Source organism: Idiotropiscis lumnitzeri, chromosome 11 (genome assembly GCF_059441095.1).
Source record: "Idiotropiscis lumnitzeri isolate Australia: NSW breed Sydney's pygmy pipehorse chromosome 11, RoL_Ilum_1.0, whole genome shotgun sequence".
In the NCBI taxonomy this organism is placed as follows: domain Eukaryota; kingdom Metazoa; phylum Chordata; class Actinopteri; order Syngnathiformes; family Syngnathidae; genus Idiotropiscis; species Idiotropiscis lumnitzeri.
The window spans coordinates 19287719-19304029 of NC_142401.1; the positions used below are offsets into that span (position 1 = coordinate 19287719).

At 40.2% G+C, this 16311-nt stretch overlaps 1 protein-coding gene across 3 annotated transcripts in view; it reads right to left on the minus strand.

Moving 5' to 3' along the window:
- Positions 1-16311, minus strand: part of fhit (fragile histidine triad diadenosine triphosphatase) — a 200658-nt gene that overhangs the window by 60132 nt on the left and 124215 nt on the right. The gene's annotated exons all lie outside the window — the stretch shown is intronic.

The following is a 16311-nucleotide window of genomic DNA, read 5'->3' on the forward strand; positions in this document are numbered from 1 at the left end:
AAACTGAATAGGAAAGCCATCATTGTGCGGCAAGATTGATAACACAAACTCCTTTGTTGTTTTGCCACTGTGTTTTATCTTAAATCCAAAACTTTGGTGAGCAAAGGAGTCTTATTGAGTGTATTTCATTCAAAAGTTTACTCCACTAATTTTGCTCACCTATTACATGTAATGCTATCTTCTAACAGTAACTTGTGTGTCGGAGCCCGGGCTCGTATGTGAATTGTTGTCTAATATTCATATGCCTAACACTCACATTTTCTCTAAACAGAAAACTAAAGGTAATTACTACTTGACTGTTCCAATACTTATGGAAGGGAGTGTAAGTGACAAACATGCAGCCATGAAAAAAAAATTAGGCCACCCTTGTTTCTTCAGTTTTCTGTTCATTTTAAATGGCTAGTACAACTAAAGGTACATTTGTTTGGACCAATTCATTAATTACAGAAAATGCTCCAAAGAGTTAATTTGTGGAGCTAATTGAATTATTTTCCAAAGGTCTACATGATAATGATCAATGTCCCTTCATACGTTTTTACATCAATTGCTATGGCATAGTACAGCCAAAAAATTGTTTGTTTTTTTTGTCACTTTTATATCCACTTTTAGTGGCACCGCACATTAAAATGAACAACAAATTGAAGAAAACATGGCAGTCTCATAATTTTTCCCATGGCTTAAGTGTGCATGGGACCCACGCCGACATTTTAAATCAGATTTCATTGATTCCGGAGGAAAATTTATGTCCTTTGCAACTTCACATTATCTGCATAATTGCTTTAAAGACATCATTGAGTTTGTCTTTTTCTTCTTCTACATTAAAAGTGTACAGCAGTCCCCCATTAATCGTGGGGGTTACATAAAAAAAAAATACTCCCAATAGAAATCAAAGTAGAAGTTTTTTTTTTTGTTTCACCCCTCGCGATCTCCAACTCTATTAAACCATTTTGAACCCCCCGTGGTTGCTCGGAAACACTGATCAACAGGTACTTGTTTCCTTTTGATGCACCGACTCCAAATATGCTTTAAATCATGAGCACAGTATTCTGATTAAATAACTACAAAAAAATGAGTGGTGCACATGAGAGATGATGGTACACCCTGGACTGGTCAACAGTTAATGACAGTGAGACAAAATACCGTAAATACAAAAATGAAAATACCCACTGGAGGTGTAATAGCTGACTTTAAGTACGGTCTGCATACATGCCACAAATACACTCACACTGTTGAAGAGCCTATTTATTTTAGTTTGATAATGAGACATCTAAATCCATCATATGAATCATCATCATGTAAATAGGTTTACAGTTGGGTGGTTGTGGCTGCTGTCAAAGCATTAATGTGGGCGGAGCTTTGTGTGTCAGGGGGCAAAAACTCATTCTCAAAAGAGTTTCAACTAATTTATTCTTTTCTCTATTATCATCATCCTCCTCCTCCTAGTCACAACAGCAGGTAATTCCATCAGCAGCCCATTTTCACACTATTTGTTAAACTATTCCCACCTTTTCACAATCCTACCCAATCTCAACGATTGAACTTGTACACCTCCCACGTGATACGTACAAAAAAAAGTCACAATGCATGCATTCACAATGAAAATTTGGCGTTACTTTAATATGATGTGAATAGAAACCACCTTACAGTCCGTCCCACAATAACAACAACTTGACAGGGCCACAGTACTCTCATTCAACATACAATATAATGTGAAATGCAAATAATGGAATGTACGCCTTTACTTTGATATACCTGACTTTGATTTCATGCGTATACATTTGTAGAGTACAAACATGACATTAAAACAGAGCTCAAATAATCTTCAATAAAGATGCAGTATATCCATCGAAAAAAAAATGCGTGGTGGCCCGATGTGGTGCAAAAAAAAAAAAAATGTGCTGCGATTGAATGTAGGTGTTAGATTAATATTATTGGAAACGGGCCAAAACCTCATAAATCACAATTTGGTTAACGTAACATTTTTTCAAAAATCTATATTATTGGTCATCCTATGTGGGTTGTTGATTCATTTATTATTATTTTTTTACCAAATTGAACAGTCTAAAGCGTTGAAAATGGCTTCCTCCCTTTGATGATGCAATGTTGGTTGAACAAACGTGCCGTTTTTGGGGCCTCCTGAAAACAATTTTGGAGGTACAAGTTTTCGGCCGGACATCAGTAGTATGCAGAATGACAGACTAATTCGGTGGACACTGACATCACGAACTGAAGAAGTGGGTTCAACACATATTGTTTACATACAAACTTCTGAGTTTTTCCAGAAAACGATTCCATCTGATAAGTTTAAATGGTATGTGATCAATTGTGGCGAATTGAGAGAGAAAACTAAATATTCAAAAAGGCAATATTGACAGTAGAATATTGATCCTTCAGAACTTGCTTCTCGAGCAGTCACCTTATTGTGGTAAGCGGGTTTGGTGTCCCAGTGATCCTATGAGCTAGGTTATTTTGGGCTACACATAGCAAACTGTTCCTAGGTAAGGGACCAAAGCATGGACCAGAACCCGAACGGTGCTCTGTTATTGGATCTCAGCGATCTTTACGGATTGCCCATAACATTCAAACATAAGGCTGTGGCACCAGGGAAAACTAAGATACAGGTGTTAAATTCAAGGTCCGGAGGCCAGATATGGCCCACCTCATTATTTTATGTTACACGTAGAAGGAAATTAGGTGGATCAATTTCAAGTTTCTTGCTAAACAACCAAAACTGCCAATTTCGTTCATTTTCAAAAATGAAATTAAGATATTCCTAGCATTTTTTGTGTCATTAAACCTGCGCCCGTATCTCTTGGACACTCAGCGGAGCTTTCAACTGATGACCACTTCGTGGTGTGTCGGCTCTGATGGTGGGCCAAGATGCCAATCGGACCTGGCAGACCCAAATATATTGTGAGGGTCTGCTGGGAACGTCAAGCAGAGTCCCGTGTCAGAAGGAGGTCCAACGCCCTCCTTCGGCAGAACTTCGTCCACATCCCGGGGGAGACAAGGGACATTGAGTCAGCGTAGACCTGTTGGTGGACACCAGCAGTGATGGATGCTGCATAGCCTATCAAGCTTAAGAAGGAGTCCTGTCGGTTCTTTGTGGCCTGTTGGACTCAGGAGGCAGCTGCTGGGTACCAGATGGCAAAGGAGAATGCAGCTTTTCGGTTTGCCGATATAGGAACCCGAACATGGGAGGAAATCTGTAAAGCCATGGAGAACAACTTCCGGATGGCTTGGAGGAAATTCCATAAACCACGATCTCAGAAGGGGAACCATTAAAACTGTTTATTGTGGAGATGGGGGTACTGATGATGTTGCATTAGGATGCCAATAGTCGCAGGGGAGAATACTTGAGGGTCTTCCCAAGGTGGTTAAAAAGCTATGTGGCAAGGCCCCCGGTGTGGATAAGATCCACCGAGAGTTCCTAAAGGCTCTGGATGTTGTGGGGCTGTCCTGGTTGATATGCCTCTACAACACTGCATGTACATTGGGGACAGTGCCTCTGGATTGGCAGATCGGAATGGTGGTCCTGTTTTTAAGAAGGGGGAGTAGAAGGTCTGCTCCAACTACAGGGCGATCACACTCCTCAGCTTCCCAGGCAAGGTCTAATTTAGAAGTGCTGGAGAAGAGGGTCCGTCGGGAAGTTGAACCTTTGATTCAGGATGAGCAGTGTAATTTTCCTCCTGGCCATGGAACAGTGGACCAGCTCTCTAACCTTGCAGGTGCATAGGAGTTCGCCCAACCAATCTACATGGTTTTATGGACTGTGATGGCTGCTTCAGGAGTACGGGGTGCCGAACCCCCTGGCAAAGGCTGTTTGGTCCCCGTACAACCGATGTTAGGGTCTGGTCTGCTTTGCCATCAGCATAATTTCCAAGGCTACCCTTTGTCACCAATTCTGTTAATAAATTTATGGAAATAATTTATAGGCGCAGCCAAGACGTTGGGGGAGTTGAGTTTTGTTGTCTCAGTGTTGCATCGCTGCTTTTTGCAGATGTGGTAGTGTTGGCATTATCAAGCATCAAACAAATATCTCACTGGAACATTTTGCAGGAGAGTGTGAAGCGGTTGGGATGAAAAAGAGCACCTCCAAATCTAAAACCATGGTCCTCATAGCCACTCAAGACGAGGATGAGATCCTGCCCCATGGAGGAGTTCAAGTATCCTGGAGTCTTGTTCACAAGTGAGGGGAGGATCGAGCGAGAGATCAACAGGCGGCTACTTGCAGTGATGTGGATACTGTATCGGTCTGTCATTTGAAGACAGAGGTGAGCTGGAAGGTGAAGCTCTTGATTTAGCGGTTGATCTACATTCCTAACCTCACCGATGCTCACTATCGGTGAGTCGTGACCAAAAGAACAAGACCCCAGATTCAAGCGAAAACCAAAATTAGTTTCCTGTGCAGTGTGTCTAGGCTCTCCCTTTGAAATAGGGTGAGAAGCTTCATTATCTGCGAAGGACTCAGAGTTTAGCCACTGCTCCTCCGGTTTGAGACGATCAGTTCAGGTGGTTTGGGCATCTGGTTAGTGTGCCTCCTGGACACCTCCCTAGTGAGCTGTTCCAGACACAAGAAATCGCAATAAACTACTTGAAAATAAATTTGTGACTTTAATACTTCTAAATAACCAACTACATGTTTCATGACACATGATAATTAAACTTGTGGACTGAACTTCTCAGGCATGGCGATTCACAGAGGGGAAGGGGGCTAGTGGGGGTTAGAGTCCAGTCAGAAATCTGTGTAGCCCCAATTGAGGCCTTCTGGCATTTTATTTGATATTCTTAAATATATTTATAAAGAATAGATAAATTATTTATGAGGTTCCCTGGGAGAAATACAGGCCCTGTGAAATATAGTATCAAATAACTACGGAGCCTCTGCTTGGAAAGGTGACCCAAAAAAAATTAAAACCATGCAAACATACAAATAGAGCTTGAACCAGGTGTAATAGCCACAACTTTACCTTGCATTACAAATGCAACAATCATTTTACCTTGATTTGAAATTTTACTCTTACACAACTTGCAGTCTTCACTTGCATCATATTTGAATAAATCAAATACAGTGTCTACAAAACCCAATCCCATTGAAATTGAGGCATTGTGTAAAACATTTTTCAAAAAATATTTTGTAAAACTTTTCAACCTGTATTCAACTGAAACTATTACCGAGACAAGATATTTATTGTTGTAAAACTCAATATAATAATTGTGCACACTAATTGTTGAAGATTTCTAGGTGCTATTCGTTCTCATTCTTGCTTGATGTACAACTTCACACATTTTTCGCATTTTCATGAGTCATATTTCCTTGATTCCATATGACAGCACCTCCAGCAACCCTGTCCAAGTGGATGGCGCAGAGAGCGCTGCCCCGCAACCCAGGCAGAAGCGGCGAGGTCCGGAGAGGGGCGTACTCGAGAGCGTGGGGGTGCCGCAGAGACGGAAGACCCCTGGCTTCCCCTCACCATCATCCCAAGCTTTTTAAGGCCGACCCGCTGGCTGCGGCGAACAATATAAACCAGTTTACCGCTCAACAGTTTCACGCCTTGTCGAGAGTCTCGCAAGAAGATTTCATGAGATTTTATGAGAATAACGAGATATTGCAAGACGCAACGTTACAAGCATGACACCTCAGAAGCGAAAGACTTTTCAATGCAAAAGTTAATCTTTATCAAAATTGTAGAAATATTGCTTTTGTTTAGCAAAAAACTGCAATTGTATAGAGATTTGTAACATGAACACAATCAACACAAGATTGTTAATTTTAAGCCATGTATGCTACAAATTATAGTAGAACAACTGACTTTGCATGGAATGGTCTGGTGTCTTTTTTGTAGATTAAACTGGGGTGGAAATGAAGGAAGGAGTGTAGAAATGTAACGTGTGTGCGTGTGTGTGTACGGTGCGGACCAGCGTCACCGTGTGCGCTGAGGTGAGAGCAATGCTCAAATGCTCACGCGCACAATTTTGAGCAGGAGTGCTCATGTGTGGTCCTCATGAGCCCCTATCCAGCCTGTTTTAAGTGTAACCCTATCCCAACACACCTGATTCAAATGATCAGATCATTAGCAAGGTTTACAAATGTGTGATAACGATCCTGATGACTTGAATCAGGTGTGTTGCATCTAAACAAAGTCAGGATAGGGAATCTCAAGGACCAGACTTGGGCACTCCTGGTTTAGAGGTAACATTGGTTCTAACTTCAATTTATAGAATAATTGTGTTAACTGACAATGGTTTTCTGAATTATTCCTGAGCCCTGGCAATATCCTTGACACAATGACGCCGCTTTTTAATGCTGCAGTTTTGCTTTCCGAATCAAAGGTCTTTCAATACTGTTTTTTGGCCTTGCTGCTTACAAGCAGACTACTCCAGATTCTTAGAATCTTTTGATGATATGGACCATAGATGATGAAACCACCCAATTTCTTGCAATTGTATGCTGACACTCACTTGTTTCCAATTAACCTGGTCACCTATGGAACTTTTGCAAATAGATGTTTTATTGTATTCCTGAACTTTACCAGTCTATTGTTGTCTGTGTCCCAGCATTTTGGGAAAGTGTTGCAGTCAACAACAAACAAACAAATAACCTTCATATGTTCAGATGGTGACTGGTCTTTGTGGTGTAGTTAACTGAATGTGAGTTGGAAAGGATTTTCAAATCAATGTACATTATTAGTTTTTTTATTCGTTTTATACAAAGTCGCAACTTCAGTGGAATTGGTGTTTGTACATATGTTGCAATTATGCTTGCAAATTCACTTATTAAAATGTTTACTAAAAGAAGTTCCTAAAACGTTTAAAAATCAACTTTTGGGGAATTGTATTGAAAATGTCGACCTTTCAGTCCACTGTGACAACAAAAGTAAAAATCCTTAAAAATTGTGGAAGCGTCGACAGTACGATACAAAGTAGTACAAAAAAAATAGACTGGGATTGGAATCACTGGATTGTATACACACGTATGAAGCACTGGAGCCCTCTCAGCACCAATCATTCACAGTTGGAAAAGCAATATCAGGCAGGAGAAAGAGACAGAAATTGCAGTTGATTAACCCCTGGCAACCCCATTTTCTCCCGTGCTGCCGATGTGTTGGACATCGCACAGACCACAATCATACGTCAAACAGGATACACTTTCATTAAGCAGTGACCCCACATGGTGACCCATGGGTCGCCTTGACCTCTGTACCATCTACAACCGAAGCAGATAAAAAGCCTACATGGGACCGTGGCCAACATTCGATATATTTGTAACAAACATGGTAGAGGGTTTTAGTCGAAAATCCGCATTTGCAGGAATCCCGAATGAAACGGCATTGGGTGAAACCCGACCCCACTAAAGCCCAAGCTTGTCCTTCCAAGTTGAGTAATTGAATGATCAATGTCTACTTCTATATTAATCACAGCATTTTTACAAGGTGCTGAGGAATTTATTGAACACACAGCAGCTGGAAAACATTTTGATATTGGATGATGATATGAATGTTGATTTTGATAACAGTATACAATCTTTAAGGTGGTAAAAACAGCAATGGAAACAGTTACAGTTGAGACAACAATACATTATGCTCTTGGCATTAATATTTAAATAAATTACTGAGAGTCCTTTGTTAATTCACTTAATTAAACGAGATTTAAAAGTTTAGAACAGTTTGCGAACATAGGTCATTGTTTTATATTTAGGGCCTAAAAATATGTTCTGTAATTATGACAGTGCTACTGCGTTACTGTTGCTCAATGATGACTAGTGCGCATTCCGACTTGGGCAAATTCAGGCTCTGTCGCGGCCATAGGAAGGGAATATAGACGTCAACCAAGCAGCCGCTTTAGTTTATTTATCTTCCAAGTGGTCCCCATGTTGCAGCTGGCTAATGACTAATTTTCATTTCTAATTTAATACTCATTCCAATCTCTCCAAAACTCACACTCTGCTGTATACAAGATGATGTTGCACACCACACAGCGAACCAGAAAACACACATTCCGGCATGCAAGGAGATATTTCAGAAAGCGGCATGCAAAGAGAGCTGTACCCCTTGACTTATATGAGGGGTCAGTGTCTTGCTCAGAGGCATTCAGAATAGTAGTGCTTCGATTGATCAGCCACTGATTGTGATCGGACCGATCTCTGTGGAAATGTCCAGAATTGGCATATGCCCATCAATGCCTTTCAATACCTTTAACAAAACACTACCACTCGCAGCTGGTACTCGCACGCCTTTGCATTAGAGCGTCCTCATTTTGATATATCCATCCATTATTTGTACCGCTTCTCCTCACTAGGGTCACGGGCGTGCTGGAGCCTATCCCAGCTGCCTTTGAGTAGTAGGTGGCGACACCCTGAACTGGTAGCCAGCGAATTGCAGGGCACATATAGAACAACAACCATTCACACTCACAATAACACCTAAGGACAATTTCGAGTGTTCAATTAAGTTACCATGCATGTCTTTGGAATGTGGGAGGAAACCGGAGAAAACACACGCAGGCACAGGGAGGACTTGCAAACTCCACACAAGAAGGCTGGAACCCTGCATCTCTATCATTAATCCCCTGAGCCTGCACCCCAATGATGGCACCCACCTCATTCATTTATGTGATGACTTCAAAAGGTACTCAAAAGCATTCGGAAACACACGCACACAATCCCACACCATCATCCTCACCAAGGGGAAAAAGTTATACTTTTTTTTCCCTAGCCATTTTCATGAATGAGTTCTACAACCTTTCTATATTATTAGACCAGGGGTGGGCAAACTTTTTGATTGGTGGGCCACAATGGGTTCTAAAATTTGACAGAGGGGCTGGACCAGGAGCAGATGGATGGAGTGTTTTGGTAACCTCACCTCATTGGAGAAAAAAAAAAGACATGTAATTTTAAATAAAAGTGAACAAAAGCATTTCAACAATATATATGTATTTGAATAACAACAATATTTAGAAAATAAAACATTCACAAGGTTTATTCATTTAAGTTCTTTCAAGTTCGGCGGGCCGGATTAAAACGTTTAATAGGCCGCATGTGGCCCCTGGGCCGTAGTTTGCCCACGCCTGTATTAGATGAATAAGAAGATGCATAGTAACTAACTGCTCAAGAAAAAGGACAATTCAATAAGTTCGATTAATGAAACGCCTCTAACAAGCAACTAAATTAAAATCCAGGCCACAATATCAAAAGAAAACAATGACAGACAGGACATGGAGGAAGAGCAGAATTCCTGATAAGAAAAAAAAAAAAACTCGTCAAGTTGATCTTGGTGTCTCGCCAGAAGAACTAAAAGGAAATGAATGTTCCCATCAAAATGAAAATACACACACATCACCCCATCAATGTCACCAGCATCTACTATCCCTATGGAATAAAACCTTCAGCTGACATGTTCCAAGCCGCTTTCAAATGCGCTAATAATGGGAGTCCTTAATTTACCTGTAAAAAAAAATGGATTGTCACACCCCCAAAAATCAAAACAAAAAACAAAGTGGTATAGCGATGAAACAAACCTGTAAATCAATATAAATGACCCCCCGACATATCTTCACATCAGGCAGCACAGACATTCTGGACCTGATATTATACTGTGTTAAACTATCTCTCCAGCAAACATCTACCTGCTCTTGACACATTCTTTTTATCTATAGAAGAACAATAAGCAAGAAATACAAATATACAACAGCTGCAAGTGATATCTATAGATTTAATATAGAAGAAAACAACCCAAAGGACAACACTCGGAATACCATCCCCTTAAGTTTAGACGAAAAAGCAGCACTTCTAAGGTAACGACTCATTGACGTGTGAGGGGAAATACGCAAACATTACCCCCTCACCTTGTCCATCTCATAAGCTGCAAAGAGAATTCATCTGCTAGATACAGATCCTCACACACCAAAACAGATGTCAGAGGAATACAAAGCACTATTAAAGACAACTTGCCCTACACGGACAGAAAACCTGGGGTATCTACATCCATCCATTTTCTAAGCCGCTTCTCCTCACTAGGGTCGCGGGGTTGATGGAGCCTATCCCAGCTGTCTTTGGCAATAGGTGGGGGACACCCTTAACTGGTTACCAGCATATCGCAGGGCACACAATGACAAACAACCATCCGCGCTCACACTCATACCAAGGGACAATTTAGAGCGTTTGATCAACCTATCATGTATGTCTTTGGAATGTGGGAGGAAACCGGAGTACCTGGAGAAAACACACGCAGGCACGGGGAGAACAAGCAAACTCCACACAGGAAGGCTGGAGCCGGAATTGATCCCACGACCTCTACACTGAGGCCATCGTGCTAACCCGTTGACCACCGTACAGCCTGTACATTGAATAATAATTAAAAAAAAAAAATAATAATAAATAAAAAGATCAAGTAGGGCACACATCCTTGGGCCTGTTAAAAAAATGGATGAGCCTTCGAGATACAGAAAACTACATCACACCACCATTTAAATCCTCTCACATAATCATCAACAACAATAAAGCGCAAAAGCTATACTCCTCCATCACCACATTGAAAATTTCTACTCATGACCAAATGACACACATTTTGGCAATACATGGAAAGACCAGCATATAAATGAAAAGATAAAACAAAACAAAAGAGACAATTACAGCCAACCCCAACGCAGAATACCAACCCCTCACAAAGGTAAGAACTACATCTGTATCTGAAGAAAATGAAACTCAAGGCACGTTAATAAAACACCACAAGCATCAGTCACTTACCTCAAGCTCCAGAGACAGCTCTTCTCCACCTCCTCAAAACAGGTAATTTCCCCTCACCATAGAAGGTCGCAGCTGTTCGAATGATCCATAAAAGACCCACATAGTGCCACAAGCTATTTCCCCATAATCCTTTTCAACCACATTCAGAAATGTATTGTGAAGCAATCGACCTAGATTTCACCAAGCCGCAAAGGGAGAGTCAGCACAGACAACATTCTCCAATGCACATCAGCCATTCACAGAAATGTCACCAGAAAATAAATAGTTCTGTCAATATTCATCGACACTGATTAAGCATTTGACAACCTATGGCACTGAAATCGCAATGTCCCCAAACCTACTCAAACCATCATCTCAAGTTCTCTCAATAACCAATAAATCAATGTAAAAACTGTGTCCACCATCTAACCAACACATTTCACGCCTCAAACTGGAGTTCCTCAGGGTGCAGTTTTGAGCCAGCTTCTCTTTCTCCTATTAACTTGTGACTTCTATTACCCCCCCTGTTTCAGTAGCCAAGTCATTCGTGCAGACAGACACGCGTGGACACACTTGCATAGAGTTCAAAGTTCATACAGTATAGTCAAATTTGAAAATTGTAAATAATGTAGTTATATTTGCAAATAAATGATTTCACCATCAAAACCACTTTTTCAGTGTTGGTTATGTTGTTGTAAATAAGGAAAGCAATGTTTAGATGTTTGAGATGACAAAAAAAGCAAAAATGAAATTAACCCTTTCTCAAAAAGCCAATTTTCTGTGTCCTAATCAGAAAAATGGCGAAACTTGGCTATTTTTACAACTGCTGATTGCTAATGTAGAAAGCAACTTTTTTTTCTTTATAAACGAAGAGTGTCTAATCTTTCTTTTGGTGGGTTCTGTGTTCAAAAAGCTGTAAATCACAATATTCTGTGGGCCTTGAAAGATCTTCAAAAATCCTTCAAAACAGCTTGTAGGGTGGAGGTGGCTGCTTGGAAAATGGCTGGCAGTGAATGAGTTAATACACAATGCATCCGATACACCAAGACCACCAAACAATAACACGCTAAACACGCATACAATCATAAACTTCATATCAGTTAAAGAGGCAACATTTCTTGGGGTGAGGTTTCAAAACAATAAGAGCTGGAAAAACATCTCTCAAACAATCTGGAACAAAATACAAGCAATAGACTCCTCTCTTTGGAAAGGATAGGGCATCACCCTCAATTTGTCATCCATCCAACCAATGTTTGAGTACTCAGTTCCCACCTGGATCACCATCACCGAAAACCAACTGCAACATCCACTAACTATGAGGTTTAGGCCTCTGTGGCAAACAATTAGATGAGTGACTTGAGCTTGACCGTAATTACTATGACCTTTATTGCTATTACTGCTTCATATCCATCTGCACCCTTGCATACTTACTACTGGAACTCAGTTAAGATGGTGGAGTCACATTTAGGAAAATACCAAGATATTGCTTAGGTTATGCCGCACTCCTGCATGGGTGTGTCAAAAGACAGAATAGCAGCAGAAAAAATTTTGGACACATTAGACCTTCTTCTGCTTCAGCTTTATTTATATGGCATATTTCATACACATGGCAACTCAATGTGCTTAACACAAGCAAAGACAACACCTACAAGAACTAACAAAAGGACAGAGATTGACAAGTACAGAAGATTGATGGATGGATAAACACATTAAAAGAAAGCTTTAAAAACATTTCAGAGTAGGTTTTTAAAACAGCGGGGAACTAAGTCAAAGACTGTAATTAAAGGTGTGTGTGTGGTGGGGCGGGCGGCGTGGGGAGAGAAGCCAAGCGTTTCACCTGGATTTAAAAGAATGACTCCACTTCAGATTCCATTTGTGTGAAACATAACGGTGAAAGGCTGCTTCAACATGTTTTCTTTGTAACCTATGCTCCACTAATTGACCTGAGTCTGCTGACCTCAGAGCCCAACTGGGTTTTCTATATCAGTATAGCATTTCCTTATTAATGTACTCAGGACTCAAACCATTCAGTTATCTGTCGACCGGTATCAACTGATTGGGACCCAGTGTCAAGCCTTTAGGACTGGAGAACTATGTTCTGGCTAACACCCGAGCTGCAGCGTTCTGAATTAGCTGCAACTGTTTAATGCTCTTTTGAGGTAGTGTGTTAAGAAGAGCATTGCAATAATCAAGTCTACTGGAGATAAAACCGTGTAGCGTGCAACCCTTGAATAAATTTATCAGCTGGTAAAAATACTGCTTGAGTTGTTGGTTTGGTATGACTTCTGAAAGTCAGGTCCAAGCTTTACAAAATACTTTTTCTTCCATCCACTATATTGTTTTGTGTGAGTGCTCATTACGCAACATAGATTCTTTCCATTGAATTTTCCAAATTACACCACGGCAGTATTTCGGAATATGGAGAGGGCAGTGATCAGCTAGGGAGTTTGTCGTTGTCCTCTATAACCATCCCAGACCATCCTCTCAATGTCCCACTGTTTACTATTCTATTCCCACTCCCATTTGGGAACAGAGATGGAAGAATTTCCCAAAGCCTTTCTCCCAGGTCCCTTTTGTACATGACCAAAGTCATTTGCACCACATAGACATGTTATAAAATGTAGGGAAAGACATGTTTAAAATATACCCCCGATTGAGCAAGGCTCCTCCAGATTCCCTGAAGAAATTAAAACCAGCCTTACTGCGGGCTTGTATCATGTCCTCATCCATGCTCCTGCGCAACCGTGACAGTCCCCACTGGACAATGACATACATGGATGCTTTTTAAGTTCACATTGCTACAAATTGAGGGATGGAAATGTGGACACTCTCATGAGGAACTAGACTGTGGCGAAATGAGAAATATAGCAGCATCACATAAGAGCGGGAGTTAAGGTTGCCTGATTTTGCAGTTTTGAAGCCATTAAATTGAATTATTTGTGGATCACATTAACTTAATTTATTGTGTTTAACACACATTATAATCGTTCTTTTTAACCAGAAGTAAAATGTTGTCGAACGCATAATCTTCATTGTAAGTTTTTATCACCAGCACATGTGTGAGTGGAAGTTTGTTGGAAAGTCAGTGTTTTTTTTGTTTTTTTAACTCATTAAATTCCAGCCATTTTTCACTGGAGCAACCACCCTCAATCGCTGCGTTTTACTGGAATTTGACTGATCTTGCAACGGCCGCAGAATATTGTGTTCTAATGTTATAAAAACATGGAGCCTACCAAAAGAAATATTACACTTCTTTCATCAGAAAAAAAAGTATATTTCCGTTTTTTTTTTAACTGACAGCGTTACAATATAGCTAAATTTGGTCAAAATTTCCATTCTTGCAATCCCCAAAAAAAATTTCAAAAGGAGCTTTTATGTAAAAACAAACATTTCAAGGTCAACCATGACTTCATACTAAATAATGCTTTCCTTCTATAAAATATCAAAAACAGCACGCCAAAAGGGCTTTTGATAAAAAAATAAATAAATATTTGCATGTAAAAAAAAATATTAGACTGCTGAAATTAACTATACACAAAGGTGCGTGAGTGAGTGTGTACACCTCTCATACGGATTTCACTTCTTTTTTTTTTTGGGTGTGGTACACACTAAAACAATTGCCTTGGTGCAAGGAAACATGTCTCACACCACATACGTGTTTCACTGTGCTTGCAGACCTGGCATTTATGCTGTAGCGTGGCTTTTTTTGCCGTAGGTTTCTACTATTTTACTTTACGTTTGCCTCCGAATAATTGTGTGCAGAGTTAAGATTGGGGTGACTGCAGCAAGTTTGTGTGGCGCTTCAAGGGAGGAAGACAGGCCATTATTAAATGAAATGATATGGATGGGTGCAGGTGGGAACTTCCACTGCTTTCTGAGAGCTTGAAGGTCAGTAGAGGAGATTTGGAAACACTGTGGCGGACATTTTAAAAAAGGCGTGGAAAAGGAGGGGGAGAGTAGGAGCGGGGGCCAGCTCAGGGTAAATGGTGTGACTTTTGGCTTTTAAAAATGACAAACTAAATGCCTGGGTATTTTAAGCAGAATACCACAATTTCCAGAGGTCAAATGTATTTGGACAATTTACTCTTTCAAGAGGTGTTTTGTCCAGGTACAGTTTGTTCCCTTTCTACAAAATTAGCAGATAAGATGGAGAAAAAAAATAGGTAAATGCAAAGGAAAAGTTCATTAAACAGACCAATTGTCCAATAGGTGCAATCTGGATCAAAATTATTCGGATGTTGAAGTGCCTTTATTAGATCACGGAATCCATTTTACTTTTATTCCTGTTGCTTAAAGAAACTTGGATTGGATCAGTTTGATCCTGACCCAAACATTTTAGAGTTATGACATTTGGATGAGGTCTCTAAATTACACTTCTGAAAGTATGAAAAAAGAATATAAAATAAAATAAAAAAAAACTGGCAGAATAGAAAGCATGGGGGAGAATCGGCCCTCGTGCGTGTGATGAACCAACTTGTGAAATGAGCAAACAACAAAAATTGCCCAAGAATGCGTCAAAAGTGCTACTACCAACTGTGTATTAAGAGACGCGAGACGGCAGTGTGCGTTAAGGCGTGCTTGTATTTCCTTATTCTGACATCACGTCACCCACGTCTCCCACATGCTACTGGGGCATAACATTACAAGAGGGGGGGCAATACCAGGATTTTTATGAATAAGGCCAGACGGTCAAGGCCAGAACGATAGAGATTGCAGCCGAAGAGTCGGGGACTGACCAGCAAAATAGGGTCAAGTGCATTGTGTGGCTGCGATGAATTCAGAGAACGAACAAAAAAAAAAAAAAGACATTTAAGCATGGTCATTTGTTCAAGTCTGAGAGTCAGTAGCTTGATTTCCATGACTATTTTAACAAAATAAAAGTGATATTTCTACTAGTTCTAAAAAAGTACAATATCCAGTTGACGTGTGTCTGGCTTCTGAGATGAAATTCTTGTAACATCTCGCCTCGCGAGATCTCATAATTAAGAAACTTAAATAAGAGGATAACCGAAGACTAGCTCGCACATTGGGCCCAAAAATGACCCAAAAAGCTATCCACGACGTTGTGAAATTTAAACATTGTTTCCGCCTTTGCCCCAGTTCAAGATATATCCATCTAACGATATATATTTAGTTATGAACATCACAATTTGGTCACAGTGCAGAGAATAAATATTGTCTCCCTCATTTAGTAGTATTCATAAGCAAATAAACATGGTGAAGCTGGGCTTTAAAACACTTGGTAAGGTATGAACGCTCGAGACATGAGAATTATGCATACATATGAAAAATATACTCAATTAGCAGGCATGACATCAAAATAATAAATTGTAAAGGGGCCATTGTTCTCTCAATAACCCTTATGATCACATGCAAATATAAAACAAACCCATTTGCTTCTGGGACTTGTGTGGAATGGCACATTTAATATCTCCCCTCAGGCACAATGAGCGAGTACGGCAAAGTTATTATTATCTTTTTTATAAACCATGGTTATTAGAATATTCATATCTAACTTGCAAGTCATTGATATTCATTTGCTACAGACTCTTGTTCCAAATTCAAAATGTCACACTGAAATTTAAAAC